Raw genomic sequence first — 16,836 nt, forward strand, 5'->3', positions numbered from 1 at the left:
CACTGACGCCTCCTGCCGCTGGGGAAATCGGTCCCAGACTATAGCCGGCCTATCGGGCCAGGGTTGTTGTTTGGGCCTTGTTCCCGATAATTTTACTCACTATTGTTCCAATGCCACGAGTTGTGACATGTATCGTTGTACCCCGGTCAGCGGCAGACTTGCTTGTGGATATGCCTTGCCTTGGAATTCTCTCAGCTCCCGGGCCGACTTTTCTCGCCCTTTCGTCGGTCAGTTTTTTATTCCTGGCCCTGGCTCCATGTGGGCCTGTTCATTTGGGCTCTCTGCATGTGTATTTGGCCCAAAGCTGTTGGCAGAATCTCATTATTGCGTTCAGGTTCATTTGTTTCCAAAAATTATATATCACTCTGATTCCAGCCTCTTGTCCCATTTTGCCCCTACCCCCCCTTTGGTCAAACGAGAGATCGTGACCGCTCTTACTTTGTCTGTATTATTGGGGTTGGGGGTGGCGGGGGCGGCCACAGGGGTTGCCGGCCTGGTAACCGGCCAACAAAACTATCAGGCCCTCCGCCTCAGCATCGATGAAGATTTAGAAAGGATAGAGACATCAATTCTTCATCTCCAGACCTCCCTGACATCGCTTTCTGAAGTCGTCCTACAAAACCGCAGAGGACTTGACCTGTTATTTCTTAAAAGCGGTGGACTGTGTGTGGCGCTACAAGAGGAATGCTGCTTCTATGCCGACCACTCTGGTATAGTTTTAGACTCCATGAACGAACTAAAAAAGCGACTCGATGAACGCAAAAAGGAGCGCGCTACACAGCAGGGCTGGTTCGAGGGTTGGTTTAATGCTTCTCCGTGGTTTACCACCCTCATTTCAGCCATCATAGGACCGTTGGTTTGTTTGGTTCTTATTTGTACCATTGGCCCATGTATATTTGGAAAATTTATAGCCTTTTTACAACACCGTTTACATGCTTTAGATTTTAATGTTGCCAATATTAACTTGTTGCTTGCACGCTCTCCCGACCCAGGCCTTCCCTCTGAGAAGCAGTCTCTCTTAGCCTTGAGCTCAGAAGAAGACTCCTCAGACGAAGAATTCCCCCAAACTTCCGCCGACCCCATGATCCTTTTGTGTCGTAGGGACTTGGACCCATGAGGCTAAAGTACCGAGACGCTGAGGGTCAGTCGGCCCTTAACAAACAAAAACAGGGGAGATGTTGCATTATGAGCCTGGGGTAGGGCAGGGCTATGGCAGATGGCTTTATTAATATATGGATATAAGTAGAAACCTGCCTAACGGCACGCTGGCAACATCCTGTTTTTGTGGGTTGCAGCGTGACCGCAGGCATGAGACTGTACATGCAGGTGTCACGCAGTTATACATGCTTAGGCTTCGTGATATGTTTAGCTATGCAAGTGTTATATTCTGCCCCTTGGGGCACTATGCCGTTTCCTGGTGTGTATCCAATAAAAGGAGGCTAGCGCTGACTATCGGGGCTTCCTCACGTCTGACAAGCCGTTGTGTCGTGTTTCATTTTTCACCTGCGAGGAGCCCGTCCGGCCGCCCGGGTCGGCCGTCTCATCACCAGCTGGCACCACATCCCGACGAGGACCAGAAACGCCACACTTTAGTCTGATCTTAAATTGTGCAAGAAGAAGTTCGTGATCTGAACTACAGTCAGCTCCAGGTCTTGTTTTTACTGACTGTACAGATGTCCGCCACCTTTGGCTGCAAAGGATGTAGTCAATCTGATTTCGGTGTTGTCCATCTGGTGAAGTCCATGTATAAAGCCGTTTCTTAGGTTGTTGGAAGAGAGTGTTTGTTATGCAGAGTGAATTGTCTTGGCAAAATTCTATCAGCCTATGTCCTGCTTCGTTTTGTTCTCCCAGGCCATACTTACCTGTAATTCCAGGTGTCATTTGACTGCCCACCTTAGCATTCCAGTCTCCCATGATGAAAATAACATCTCTTTTAGGCGTGTTGTCCAGTAGGTGCTGCAGATCCTCATAGAACTGCTCTACTTCAGCTTGTTCAGCATTTGTGGTTGGGGCGTATATTTGGATCACTGTGATGTTAGATGGCTTGCCCTGAATTCGAATTGAGATCATTCTATCGTTTTTTGGATTGTATCCAAGCACTGCTTTAGCCACTTTACTATTAATTACGAAGGCTACTCCATTTCTTCTGTGGTCCTCTTGTCCACAGTAGTAGATCTGGTGGTCATTTGATGTGAAGTGGCCCATTCCAGTCCATTTCAGTTCACTGATGCCCAAAATGTCTATCTTTAATCTGGACATCTCACCAATAACCACATCCAATTTGCCCTGGCTCATAGATCTTACATTCCAGGCTCCAATGGTGTGTTGATCCTTAGAACATCGGATTCGCCGTTCACCACCAGCACCGTCGGCTGCTAGCCGTCCTTTTGGCTTTGGGCTAGCTGCGTCATCACATCTGGGGCTAGTTGAACTCATCCTCTGTTCCTCCCCAGTAGCATTTTGACCATCTTCTGACCTGGGGGTCTCATCTTCCGATGGTATACCGACATATCTCTGGTTGTACTGATCCATTTGGTTTTCACGGCAAGAATACTGGGGTGGGTTGCCATTACCTTCCCCAGGGATCGCATTTAGTCTGACCTCTCTGTCATGACCTTCCCGTCTTGGGTGGCCCTTCACGGTTTAGCTCATGGCATCATTGAGGTGCTCAAGCTCCAGCACCACGACAAGGTAACGATCCTTTGCTGAAGAAGAGTGGTTTACTCTTTTTTAATTCTAATGGGTCCTTACAATGCCACACTGCAAAAAACAAGATAAATATGATGGAAAGTTGTGAAAGGACCACTTTTCTTGTGAATCAAACCTATTTCACTCTTGCTGAAAAACTGCTCCTGTGGCCATCAGTTCAAAGTTCAACCTGGCCTTTGTGACCATTGTTTTTCCCACCAGTCACTTTGCCAGTATATAACCTTCATTAGAGAATTCAGTTTATGTGGCCCTCAAGATGTTGACTAAATCTCAGTGTCTTTCAACCTGAACCATGTGGGCTGGGGCTACTGGGAGCTGTAATTCGGCATCTTTTGGAGAACCTGTGTTCCCAATCTTTGGTGTAGACCATCTATAGTCTACACCAGGGTAAACACTAACAGTGCTTGTTTTTCACCTCCTAATTTTAACATATCCTTCCTCAACTTGGGTGCCATCCAGATGTGTGGACTTCAAGTCCCAGAATTCTCAGCCATGATCATGCTAGCTGGGAAATTCTGGGAGCACATCAGAACCATATCTGCTCAATAGGGGCTTCTCTAGGGATTTGTCTGCTGATATTTGCTCAGAGTCTATTTTGGTCCTTGGCCTGAAATCAATTGCCCATCTTTATAGTATGAAGAAATCCCAAAAAAATACTTATGGCTTTTGACAGCCAGAACTGCTGTTATACTGCTACTTAATTTTGACCAAATGCTTGCTAGAAAAATATATTTTCATTTAAATATCAAAAGAGCCAGGGCATTGCATGCAATAAATAAGTTACATTAAGAAGCTTAAGAGACAACAAATTATTTTAGAGGACTCAGATCTAGGGCTGAATGCACACTTTCTGCTTACCCCAGCATGCGGATGGACCATCTACAATTTGGGGAGGTGTAGAGAGTAAAGCAGATGACCTTGATGGAGATATGTAAGATCTGTTACCGAAGCAACAAGGGAAAAAATGTGTCTTGTCCAAAACAAGCAGAAGGAATGTGAAGGTGGCTCAGATAGACACCTCCCTAATTCACATGAATATAAGAGGGACAGGAGGTAACACACAATCAGACTTTCAAGATTCTGTTACTATAGCCAGTCTTAATAAAATTAGTTTTAACTTTCCTGTGGAGTTGATTTCTTGGTCTGGTCTACATAGTAGAGTTGACAGGAGGGCAGGAACAGATGATATCATTCATTGCTCATCTAGCTTGCTGGGAAGGCAACCTCCATCTGAATTTTCTGGCTTTACATCAGAAGAAGTGCTTTTCTCTCTCTGCTGGTGCAGGCAGGACAATTTAGTCCACCTGCTGAGTTTCATTTTGTCCTGCACAAATCTCCTCATTCCAGATGGCTGGTGGGTGTCCTGGAAGGCATTCCCCAGTCCCTGCTCTTTGCCTTTGATGACCGTTTCACGCTAGACTGCTGGGCTGCCTGCCATGAAAGGCTGAATCTTTCATTCATTTGGGTTTAGTAACTGATATTTTTTTTCCTTAGGTGGTATTGATGAAAATTCTGCCAAGTTCCTCCTTCTACCCCAAGAGGCAGGAAGGACTTTGTTGTTTATTCATTTAGTCGCTTCCAACTCTTCGTGACTTCATGGACCAGCCCATGCCAGAGCTTCCTGTCAGTCGTCGCCACCCCCAGCTCCCCCAAGATTGAGTCCGTCACCTCTAGAATATCATCCATCCATCTTGCCCTTGGTTGGCCCTTCTTCCTTTTGCCTTCCACTCTCCCTAGCATCAGCATCTTCTCCAGGGTGTCCTGTCTTCTCATTATGTGGCCAAAGTACTTCAGTTTTGCCTTTAATATCATTCCCTCAAGTGAGCAGTTTGGCTTTATTTCCTGGAGTATGGACTGGTTTGATCTTCTTTCAGTCCAAGGCACTCAGAATTTTCCTCCAACAAGGAAGGACTATACAACTCTATTTTTGTCCCCACCAGTTCTCCAAAGACATCTGGTTGGACACTGGTAGAATGGGAAGGGAGAAGAAATAAGGAAATCCACTGATTATGAGCCATACTAATTGTGGCCCAGACAGAACTCCTGGCCTTCAATTGGGCCAAAATGGAGGAAGAGGATGAAATCCAAAAAGGAATCTCTTAAGCTAGCTTCAGTTCCAGCCAGTTTATATGTGGAAGTTGAGCAGCTGAAGGCTGTGGTGTGGAAAAGCCCCACATCTTAGAATCTTGCCCCAGCTGCTAGAAGCTACAGAAAACCACAAGGGAAACTGAGGATCAGATACTGTCCTAATTTTGTGGTCCATCGTGGAAATCACACTATGTTGAAATCCACCTTGCAAGCTTCTCTTCTCTTCTGTTATGGCAGCTTCCATTTTTCATTCTTAGGTTGCCTGAGAATTCCTTCTCACTTTCTCTTGATATTTGTATTTTCTAATTGCTTTTTCGGTGGCCCACCTTTCCATCCTTCTGAAGGCCCCCTGGCATCACCTTTCCAATTTGGAAACAATGGAAACCCTATAAGAAGATTTCCTTCATAATGCTCCCCCTTGAAATTTACTAAAGCATGGGAATCCAAGAAAGCTGAAAAGGTGACTCCCTGGGGAAACCCGGGGCATCTGCAGAAGCCCCTTGGCCACTGGATCACTAAGGAATTGCTGTTTGTTTGGTGCCTTCAAGTCATTGTTGACTCCTGGTGACTGCCTGGAGAAGTCCCTGCAGTTTTCTTGGCAAGGTTTTTCAGAAGTGGTTTGCCATTGCCTCCTTCCTAGGGCTGAGAGGGAGTGACTGGCCCAAGGTCACCAGCTGGCTTTGCACCTAAGGTGGGACTAGAACCCATGGTCTCCTGGTTTCTAGACTGGTGCCTTCACCACTACACCAAGAACCTGACACTCAACTTATGAGCATTGTAATGCAAGAACATTGCACTCTACTTATGAGCATTCCACAGAATTCCATTCTCCTCTAAAAGAAACTTCCAAAGCCAATATTTTTTCCATTAAAATGAATGTTGGTATCCGACTCAAGCAGAAGACTACGGAGTCAAGCTAGCTGGAGAAGTCAGAGTTCAACTACAATGGTGTCCGGTTGGGAAGCTGCATTTCATTGCCTGTCATTCCAGTCTCAGCTCCCCATCTGGCTTATGAGGATTCCTCCAATTACTGTGCTCTGCTTCAATAGTATTTTCACTCTGGGCTTCATGATTTTTCTTTGCTACCCAATACACTTTTAAAAAAAAAATACTCATCACTTTTTTGACATTCCTGCCTTGGAGAGAGAATAGCTTTGGGTCTGAGGAATCCCCAAATACCAAGGGGGGGGGGGGCTGAGTGGGGAATTACATTTTTTTTAAAAAGCCCACACAGCAGATTAATTATAGGCATGCTGCAACAAATCTTGTCTTTATATATCATTTGCTATTGCTCTGCAATATATTATGAGATGTACTAATGTCAAGTAATGTTGTACGTATAATAGATGTGTCACTTTGTGATTGATTACTTCTCTCACCCCCTCCTCAAAATCTGAGTGATAACTTCCTATTGGGATCAGCCTTCAGGGACCCCCCCCCCCAACCCTGTCACACACACTTGTGGTCACTTTGCATCAGGAATCATTTTCCCCTTCTTGATTATCTATCAAATTCGAAATGTGCAGCCCAGCCTAAGAGATCCTGTAATTAACTCGGCTTATTGTAAGGGTCCTAGACTGAACACAGTCACTTGGGTGTCCTTGTCTTTGAGCCAGCCAGGGTTAACTTAAGCTGACCCATTTGCTTTGGGCTGGTGGGTCTACCAAAACGTCAAGTGGTGGGTTGGAATTAGAGATAAGAAGGAAACCAATGTTTTGCTACAAATGGCTTTCTGTGATCTTCCAAAAAGCCCCCACCCTTACTCCCAAACTCTTTGGTGTTTATTTATTTAAAGGACTGGTATAGCTGCCCACCTTAGAGCACAACTTTGGGTAGCTCACGACAACAATAAAACCACAAAAGCAATGTAAAAAAACCAGAAAAACAAAGACAAAAAACCAGCCCCTCAGCCATCACCCTGGGATGCCCTCCACGAACCATCCACAGGCTCCCATCTCGCTCTGCAGGAACAGCCAGGTCTTTGCAATCTCCCAGAAGGCTGAAAGGGTGGGAGCCTGCCAGATTGCTGGGGAAGAGTGATCCACAGGGTAGGGGCTGCTACAGAAAAGGCACGCTTCCTCGATTCCTCTAGATGGCAATATTTAAGGGATGTCAGGCCCAGCCCAAGAACAACAGAGGATCAGTCCAGCCAAACTTCAGTTCTTCATTTGCTCGCACCCCATAGACAGAATCTTGCCAGACTAAAGCTACTGTAATCTAATCTAAGGGGAAATAACCTGGGACAGCTCTAGGGCGGGGCCATTCTGAACCTCTTGGTTTTCCTACAATTGCCTCCTGGACTATGTTTCCTTTTATCTTGTCCCTCTTCTTGGAAGGTGCTCCCTCCATCCTGAGAACCAGCAGCATTACTGAAATCCACCGCAAGGGAAGGGACCCGGAGCTTGCCTACTGTATCCTACCTGGTAGGGTGGGCAGATCCCCCCAGGGAAAGGAGGCATGGGGCACCTAGCAAAAACTTTACCTGGTTAGTCTGAGAAGCAGGGGTTAGATTCTGGAGGGTTGATTGGATGCCAATCCTTCCTACCCCAGGGAAGGCCATGTGAGAAAAGGATTAACATTATAAGACTTACTGTAGCTTCATGCTCTGTGTCTGAAATCACTGCATGAAATGATGCAGCAGCTATTCCAAACCAAAATGATTGAAGGAAATCAGAGCAGCTCAGTACAAAGACAGATCGGAGCATTCGGGGAGATTAATTTAAAGCAAAGCTGGGGAGATATGATAGAGTTGGAAAATCATGCGTGGCGTGGAAAGACCTTTTTCCTGTTCTCAGAATATTAAAATTCAGGTCCTCCGCTGAAGCCTAATGTAGGGAGATTGAGGAGAAATAGTAGGAGAGAGTGTGTTAGACAATGCATAATTACATTTGGGATTTATGCTGTGAGATGTCCACCTGTTGGGTACCCCCAATTTAGATGTATTCAAAAGGGGAAGAAATACATTCATGATGGGTTTCCCTAACAATGGCTACTAGTTTTGTTAGCTGAATACTACCTCCTAGATCACAGGCAGGATAACCAAAATACCAGCTGTGGAAGAGGATTATCATTCTCCTGTCCACATGGGTGAGTAGCCTGGATCCACTGGATTTAGCATTGCAGAATGGAATGCTGGATGAGATGGGCCCTTGATCTGATCCAACAGGACATTTCTTGTGTTCTTATTCCAGTTGGAAACAAGCAGTCATAGCAATCTGGGTTCTCTTCTTGAAGCAGCTTCTTCCACCTCGCGTTTGGACCACAACTCCCAGAATTTCCAGACAGTAAGGATAATGACCCGGGTCCAAGGCGATCTTTGCAAAAATAATAAAATAAAATAAAATAAAATCATAAAATAAAATAAAATCATAAAATAAAAAGATGGTAGCTAGTTTTCTTTCTTTCTTTCTTTCTTTCTTTTGGTGCTTTTGAGTCAGCATGGATGGTGACTGCCTGGACAAGTCCCTGCAGTTTTCTTGGCAAGGTTTCTCAGAAGTGGCTTACCATTGCCTGCTTCCTAGGGCTGAGGGAGTGTGACTGGCCCAAGGTCACCAGCTGGCTTCATGCCTAAGGGGGGGATTAGAACTCACGGTCTCCTAGTTTCTAGCCTGGTGCCTTAACCACTACTGGCTCCATATGCCAATGCAAGGGTTGTGTGATGGAATGTGAGGAGGACCTTGGAGGACAGAGGGAAGAGATGCTGCCTGGGGAACGGTGGGATAAAAGGAAAGGAAGTCCACGACAGGGTGACGGTCTAAAGAAGAAACTTAGGAAAGACCTGGCCTGACCAGTCAAGTGATAAATAGGGAGGGCAGGAGATTTATACCTTCAGACTTGCAAGATTCTGTTGGCGTAGCCTTACAATGGAGTAGAATTAGTTCATCTAGTCGTGTTTCCTGTCTGGTTACCCTGGAAGGGCTGACAGATTGCTCATTCTCTTGAAGCTCCAAGCAAAGGGAAGGAATGAGAGCGATTGCATCATGAGCCATGCGGTGATCAAACCTACAAATCACATAAGTAATGAGATTAGAGAAGTAGTTTCTTTTGGGCAAATGCATCGCCAGAGCATCCTGGATGTGTCCCAACAGTTAAAGCACATTTGAGCAATGTTAGAAGGAGGCAGCTGGAGGGGAGTGAAAAAATGGCAAGAAGCCAACCCACTCCATTAATCTTGGGACTAACCTGGTGAAGGCCACAAGTCACTCGCCTTTTTCATTTATGGACTTATTTTTAGGTGTCAGTACCAGAGTCTTCTATAAGTTTCTATTTGGTCTGTCTTCCCTTTATCTTTTCTACCCTGTGCATTTCAAGCTGGACGTCCAGAGGCGTAAATGGACAGGCACCCCCTCCTATCAGGTTCTTTAAAAGTGCCACTCATTAAATCTTTTGCTTAGGGATGCCAAACAGACAGAGAAGTAGCTTTTGATTACAAAGGTCAAGAAGAGGAACAGGCACCGGCTTTGCCAATAAATTCATTTTGAATTTTGTGAATGAAACTGGCACGGTAAACATTGATTATTCCTCATCCCATCTCAAATATTTATGTAACGGGAAAAGGATACCTGAGTACAGTATATGGGCGGGCAGCTTACAAATATCACAAACAGGTCAGTTTCTGATAGTCAAAATAGATGGGAAAAGACAAATGGTTTGGAGATCAGAATGTGTCCATGGCTTAGGCATCACTACCTAGAAGACATTTCTCTCACGTCCTGACTAGGCATCCTCCATCTGTTTCCACTGTCACTAGTCACCACAGCCATTGTCATGCAAGGTAACATGGGTCTTTGTCCTGTCCTTGCTTCTGTAACTCAGAAAGCTGGAATAAGGGTCCCCAAATGGAACCAACTCCAAGTTAGTTGCAAAGTTAGTTGTTAAGCCCTGCACATATCTATTTATCAAGCTATGCAGAGATAGCAAAGAGATTTGATTGTCTGAATTGGATCTTTGCACAACCCTCGTAACAGTATGTATGGAAGGCTGGAAAGTACAAACGTAGCATTGTGTGACGCACTTTGGAATGGCCACATTTCCACTTTTCTGGATCAGAAACCTCCTCCCTCCCTCGCCAATCAGTTTAGAAAATCAGACGAACTCAGGCTGATTGGAGCTAGTTCATACCCCCATGCAATTTCACAATGTATCATGACATCTGAAGTTGATATTCAACCTGTTTGCAAAGGGACTCTTGACATTTTGCTTTGGGGATGGAGAAATTGAACAATGCGTACCAGTCAGCCAGATTTCTCTAGGGAAAAATATAAATTCTCCAAGAGCTTTTCAAGGACGGTGCTTACAGTGAATAGTGCCTGGATATCTTGGTCAGATTAGCAGAAAGTCTTGTGACGTCCATCAAGGGAAATCCAGTTGAAAAAAATCAACACCAGCTCAACTTTTTATATTGTTCCTTTTCTAAATTTCACTTCCTTGGGATAGACTCCCTTCCTTGGCTTCATTCCTAATTCCAAGCTGTAACAAGAAGCTTCTTACCACTTCATTTAATGTCTATCTCTATTTACCTTAGCATCTCCAAGGATTATATTTCCTCTCCTTCTGATTTCTTCCAAGTTGGGCAACAGGACTCTAGAGCCAAAGTGAACTTCCTGCCAGTTTGCACTAATCCTTAATGTCTTTATTTCTCAACTCTACTGGGTTACTCAAAGGAAGGACAGGCTGGAGAAGGCCAGGAGAACTGACTGTCAGCATTCCACTCACAAATAGGCAGGAAATTTGGCAGCACTATTTGGAATTCAAGGTTTCTCTTCTGCAGCCTTTTTAATTTTTTTTTTAAAGATCGATCTGCTTCCCCCACTTGTTTGAGTACTCAAACTGACATGCAAATACATTTAAAAACCCACATCCATTAAAACAGAAAACTCTTAAAGCCACTGCACAGCAAATTAAAATAATTTGTCAGCAAAAAAAACCCCCCAACCCTTTTAAAAACACAGCATAAATCAACAGACAATAGCGAAAGTTCTTTAAAAAAAACCCTGAAGGACTTCAGAGATGGCTCTTCAGTCCAATCCTTTCTATGGATATAGCTTATTAATTTCCTGCATTTTAATATTTATTGCATTTGCATCCCACCTGTTCTCTGGGATCTATATGAGGTTTATCTCTAGCAAAGGCAGGTTTTGTTGGAGAACAAAATTCTGTGAGCTAGGTTGTCTGACAGAGTAATTGCTTCAAAGTCACCCTTGCAAAGCATAAAGAAGATGACCTTGAGAGGGACAGGCCAGATCTGTTACCAAACTGAAAAGGGTAAAAAATGGCTTAAGTAAAAAAAAAAAAGAAGGCACGTGCAAAAGACTAAAGCAGACACCTCCCTAATCCACATGTGTATGAGGGGGGGGGGTAGTGAAACACAGTCTGACGTGTAAGATTGATGTCAGCCCCACTATGTAGACCAAGTCAAGAAATCAACTTCAGAAGAAGGCTAAAACTGCCTTTATTGATGTTGGCTATAGTAACAGAATCCTGCAAGTCTGATCATGCTTTATCTTGCTGGTACACATCTCATTTCTTATTCCATCAGCAGGCTGAGTCCAGTGATCATGTTTAGGGTGAATAATTTCCTTTAAGGGCGGTGTCAGCAGAGAATGCTCCTGCCTGGCTGCTGTGATCCATCTGCACAGCTTTTTGTTGATAAAGTCACTTGGATTTGTCAAAGTCTTGACTCATCATGGGCAGAGTCTTTGGTGGCAAGTAGGGCACTGCCTAGCCATATTATCCATTATTGTGGTTGATCACACAGTCAGCCAGATATTTAGACTGGATTTGGCATTTTTGTCTACCTATCGAGTCCTTCCCAAGGGCCTGGGATAGGTTGTTGTTGTTATTATTGTTGTTGTTATTCCATATTTGGCCTGTACTGTGCCATCTTTTATTTGATTGATTGGCTGATTGATTGATGGATTGATGATTATGTGCCATCAAGTCCAGGTCAACACTTAGAGACCACATAGACAGATTTTCTCTATAATGATCTGTCCTCAGCCTGATCCTTCAGGCCTCCCAACAGGGCCCACATCACCACTGTAACTGAGTCTATCCCTCTTGCTGCTGGTGGTCCTCTTCTTCTCTTTCTTCCACCTTTCCCAGCATCAGAGCCTTCTCCAGAGAGCTGGGTCTTCACATAATGTGTCCAAAATAGGATCATTTGAGCCTGGTCATTTGTGGCTTGAGTGAGAACTCTGGGTTGATTTATTTGATGATCCATTTGTTTGATGATCCATTTTCTTGGCTGTCCATGGTATTTTCAGGAGTCTTCTCCAACACCAGAGTTTGAAGGTGTTAATAGTCTCCCTATCCTGCTTCTTCAACTTTTATTTTAAAAATTGCTGTTCTTATTCTCTGATTATACATATATATTTTAAAAATCATAATCTAGTTATTTAATTGTAAAGTTTAAACACACTGTAGACATTTTTACATATTTTCTGTACAGGTGAGCTGCTGAAAGTTACCAGATGCAGTGGGTAGAAATGCAATAAACAAATAGACAAATAAATAGATTTAGTTCCCAACATTGGTCTGCCTTCTGTCTAAGACCTTTACGCAGAGACAGCAGGAGATTCTACCCATACTCCTCCAGTGCTCCTTACAGTAGCTCTTCTGGAAACATGGTCCCCTCAGATGAAGATCCTATTCCCAAGTAAACATTTACTCCCGAACATACACACCTGGAAGAATATGGAGGTGTTACTGAAAAGATATCTTAGTTTTGGGAAATAAAAAACATAAGAAAGAGACTCTCAGTTTCTTTTACAGCGTCCTCCATGAATTAAAGCACATTCCAAGACTCCCAGTGATTCCTGTTTCCTGACCTTACTTACGCTGGAAGGTTGACAGGTTTCTGGAGCAGGTATCTAAGTTGTATATTTGAGACATGGTCAGAAGTGACTCTGGACATGAGTCTCTGGTTGGGTTTGAGACCTTGGGGGAGAGGGGTCCTCCTAGCACCATCTGGTCCTCGTCCAACTCTTCTTCCTTCAGTGTGGACTTTGAATAAGGGATCATGGCTGGGTTCTTCACTGGGCCTGAATACAGCAAGATGGCTTAGGAACCACAGGACAAAAGGTCATTGATGGCGTCCTCTGACACCCCATTCCTCCTCCTTCCTGAGCATTTCTGCTTAAAGGGGAGAGTTGATCCTTGCAGTACTGATTAATTCTTGAAGTGGCAGTTTTATGAAATGTTATTTATTTGTCACAAACTGTGATGATGTACTTTTTATTAACTTCCATAAATCCCCTCAATGTGATTAATGCATATTGTGCTGTTGGTTTTAGTTTATTGTTTGGAAAAAACGATAACGAAGGAAAGAAAGAGAGGGAAAGAAAGAAAAGCCACATGTACCTAAGTTTGGTTGTTCAAGGAACTGTAGTTAGTTGGAATTTTTTTTAAAAAGAGAACTTCTTGGGAGTGCAATAGCAGAGTTGATAGAAAGAGGAACCCATTAATCTATCTTAGCATGATTCATTTTAACATTATGCAAAGATGTAATTGTTTGGTTTGGGCTTACAAGTCCAGCAATTGTGATTTCTAAACCATGGATAATGGCTTAAGTGTGGATTATTCAATATATAATGGTTAAGCAAATCACAGCTTATGTGCAAATCAAACCATTTTCTTTGATTTCCCAGTACACCTTAGCCTAGACCAGTGTTTCTCAACCTTGGTCATTTTAAGATGGGTGGACTTCAACTCCCAGAATTCTCAGCCAGCATGGCTGAGGAATTCTGGGAGTTGAAGTCCACCCATCTTACAGTTGCCACGGTTGAGAAACACTGGCCTAGAGTCTGTGTGGATGCCTGGATCCTATTTTTGCACATTGGTCTATAAGTCCAGAGAAGGTTATTCTGAAGTTCTCAGAGGACATACAGAATTGGGGTAATGGTCAGAATATGGATGGGGGCTACAGAGAGGAAAATTAGGTGCTAAGTGGAATAGATTCCTTTGAAAAGCAGCTCCCTCCCTGTATTCAAATACCATTTCAGAATTATAAGGAAACATTAAAAAAAAGTACTGTCAAGTGAAGAAGTCCACCAATTAAAATTCTATGCCAGTTATTAGATTCCGTGGGGAGTCCCATGCATGTAGAATCAAGATTAGATGAACAGTTTTTCTAATAGGCAATGGCAAAGCGGCTGCTGTTTGTTCACAGAGGCAGTCTTTCATGTAAGGGATTGGATTAGGATGTAGAATCCACAGCATTGGATTGTTGAAAATCATTTTAATTATAAAGGACTTTTTTTCCCTCCTCCCCTCTCCTCCCTCATCTATACCAACCACACTGGAACGGAGGCTGAAGAACTCCCCCGTGGCTTTCTTGCCAAGTAAAAATGGTGCAGGTGGCATTCACAGCAAAAGCTGGGGTGCTTTGAATGGACATGTTGTGTGCCAACTATCCCTCACTTCCTAGCCTGTGTAAAAAAGGGGATGCATTTGGGAATGTGTAAGAAAGAAAACATCCTCAAACAAGTGTGAAGAAGGAGACATGTCCAAACGGGGATCTTAGGAAGGGATGTGTACACACACGCATATATTAGGGAAACTAATAAGATGTAAGAGGTCTGCAGAATTTAAGTGTATTCTTATTCAAACCTGGTTAACTAGAGGATCCTATTCCCAGGACTGGTTTAATAGAAAGGTTAGTCTATTGTGGAAATGCCCAAAAGTTGACCAGGTCAACAAAACCATGGGAGGTTAGATTTATCCTCAAACTGACCCAAGCAGAGTTGAACTCACTCTACCAAGTCAGCTGTGGGAACATCTAAACCCAGTCAGATAACCTATTCTCTCTACCAAGTCTTCCAAGAAAAAGACTTGGGGAGAAAGCCATGGGGAAAAACAGCCAGCCCTACCCCTGTTGAAGCTTGACAATATTCAGGAATATATCTCCTCAATAATGATTGGTTGCTGGGGTTAGGCCGCCCCTACTGCTTCCTGCCTGGCCAGTGGAGGGCTAGTTTTGTAATGAAGCCTTGACAGTCCTCTTCTGGCTCAATAACTCATGGAAGACCACATGCATCCTGGAGAATGTGGGGAGGGACTTTGTCTTCCCCAAACAGCAACAACTGACTCAGATAGTATGATTAAATGCTCCCAGAACAACTGGTGCAGAGGCTACCAGATCAGAGTATTGATCCATATAGCTTTGTTTTGTCTCATCAAGCTAACTGGGGTTCTCTAAGGCCCTAGGATGACATTTTTCACACCATTTACCATGGTGCATAGACTTCTGCCCCAAAGCCATAGAAATCTGCATGGGAAGTATAGATGGTTGCCTTATATCAAGCACCATTCCCGAACCATGGCTTATAGTTCATTTCTGCAAGTTAAGGTCCCACCAGGATCTTAAGATGTGTTACAGTTGTCTTGGAACTCGAGGTCCCATATTCACAAGCCAGTGCCCTAATATATTCCAAGGGTGCTAGACTGGAGAAAGTCGCTCTATGTCTACAGATGAGGCACTCCTCAGCTGTCACGTCTAATACATGTCACATCAAGGGTCTCCCCAGATTGCCAAGGTCATTCTCAACATGTCACAGTTGGCCAAGCAGCTCTGTTCATGCCATTTTCCATTCTTCTCATCTTATGCTTTCTTATTTTCATCTTAAGGAGCCAAGAGTGCCTGTGAAGATTGCCTCCTGAGAGTCCGACTGGAGGAGGAAGGGAAATGTAGTCTCAGGACAAAACAGACAGTGGACGCATTTATTCTACCAGGTCCTCTCTTTCAAGGAACATATGCATTATGAAGTCAGTTGGCATGATGTATTACTGGGAGTGGGAACCAGCTGAGCTCAAAAAAAGGGACGAGTCTTTTCTGTTTCATGCAGCTTTATCCCAACAAGTCACAGTATTTGCCCAATTAACCCACTGTTAAATGAGGGAATTCATGCCCTGCACTAAGCCACAGGGTGATTGGCATTGTTAAGGTTTCTTGGGAAATATAAACCCAGCCACTGTGGTCTATTCCACCAATCAGGGTTACAGCAAATTGTAACTTCATAATGGGTGAATCCAGGACTCGATGGAAACCAGCTACTGGAAGTCTCAAAGAGAAAAAGACGTTCTCCTAATCTGCTTTTTGTTGGCTTTAATAAAGGAATGCACACATGGGCTTGGTATTTGTTGGAGTTATGTTCCATGATCTGCAGGAGCTGAAGGGACCTTATATGAGGATCTTCCTTCCTTTTATCCCCGCCTACTTGTGAGTAGGCTGGACCAAGGAGGAATGACCAAGGAGGACCAAAGACACTCAGTGAGCTTCTAAAGTTGTGGGTGGACATCAACCTGGTTCTATCTGTTCCTAATCCAACGTGTTAACCAAGATACCACATTGGCTTCCACTACTGTCTTCATCCATCAGACGTTCGAGGCAGAACCGAACCATTAAAAATAGAAGCATGTTTCTTTTACAGACTTCCCCATGTATTAAGAACTGGACAGATCAGCCTTCAAGAGTAGACAGAGCCAAAGCCTAGGAGGAAGGCTTCTTTGTGGTGCTGCTCACCATCTCTGTGGAATGAATTCTTTTGTTCAGACCATTGGTGAAGAGAAAGGCAATATTATGGTGCAATATTGTTGTTAACTTGCACAGTATTAGATCTATTTCTTTGGCTGTTATTCTAGCTTTTTAAAATTCTAGCTTTATAAATCACTTTGGGATCTGGCCACAGGGATAAATAATATGTGTAGGTGATGGTTCCTGATTGGAAGGAGGTAGAGTTTGAGAGATTAAGCAATCTGTTTTGAAGCAGGTATTTGGAAAAACTTGGGAAGGCTACCTAACCCACATTCAAGGGAAGGTATATCACTCTTTGAAGATCTAATATAAGATAGCAGATCTCTCATTTTGCCAAAAGGTCTGAGGCACTCTCTCTCATACATGTACACACACACACACACACACACACACACATGTACTCCATAAGTATTTTCTCACCCAAATGATCCAACTGAAGCAAAGCTGCTTTAGAACTTTTCACATCCTTGAGAAAAGGGGGTGAATGTAGTAACTGATTCCAACTC

The sequence above is a fragment of the Candoia aspera genome, chromosome 13, assembly GCF_035149785.1.
Source record: "Candoia aspera isolate rCanAsp1 chromosome 13, rCanAsp1.hap2, whole genome shotgun sequence".
NCBI classification, from domain to species: Eukaryota; Metazoa; Chordata; class Lepidosauria; order Squamata; family Boidae; genus Candoia; species Candoia aspera.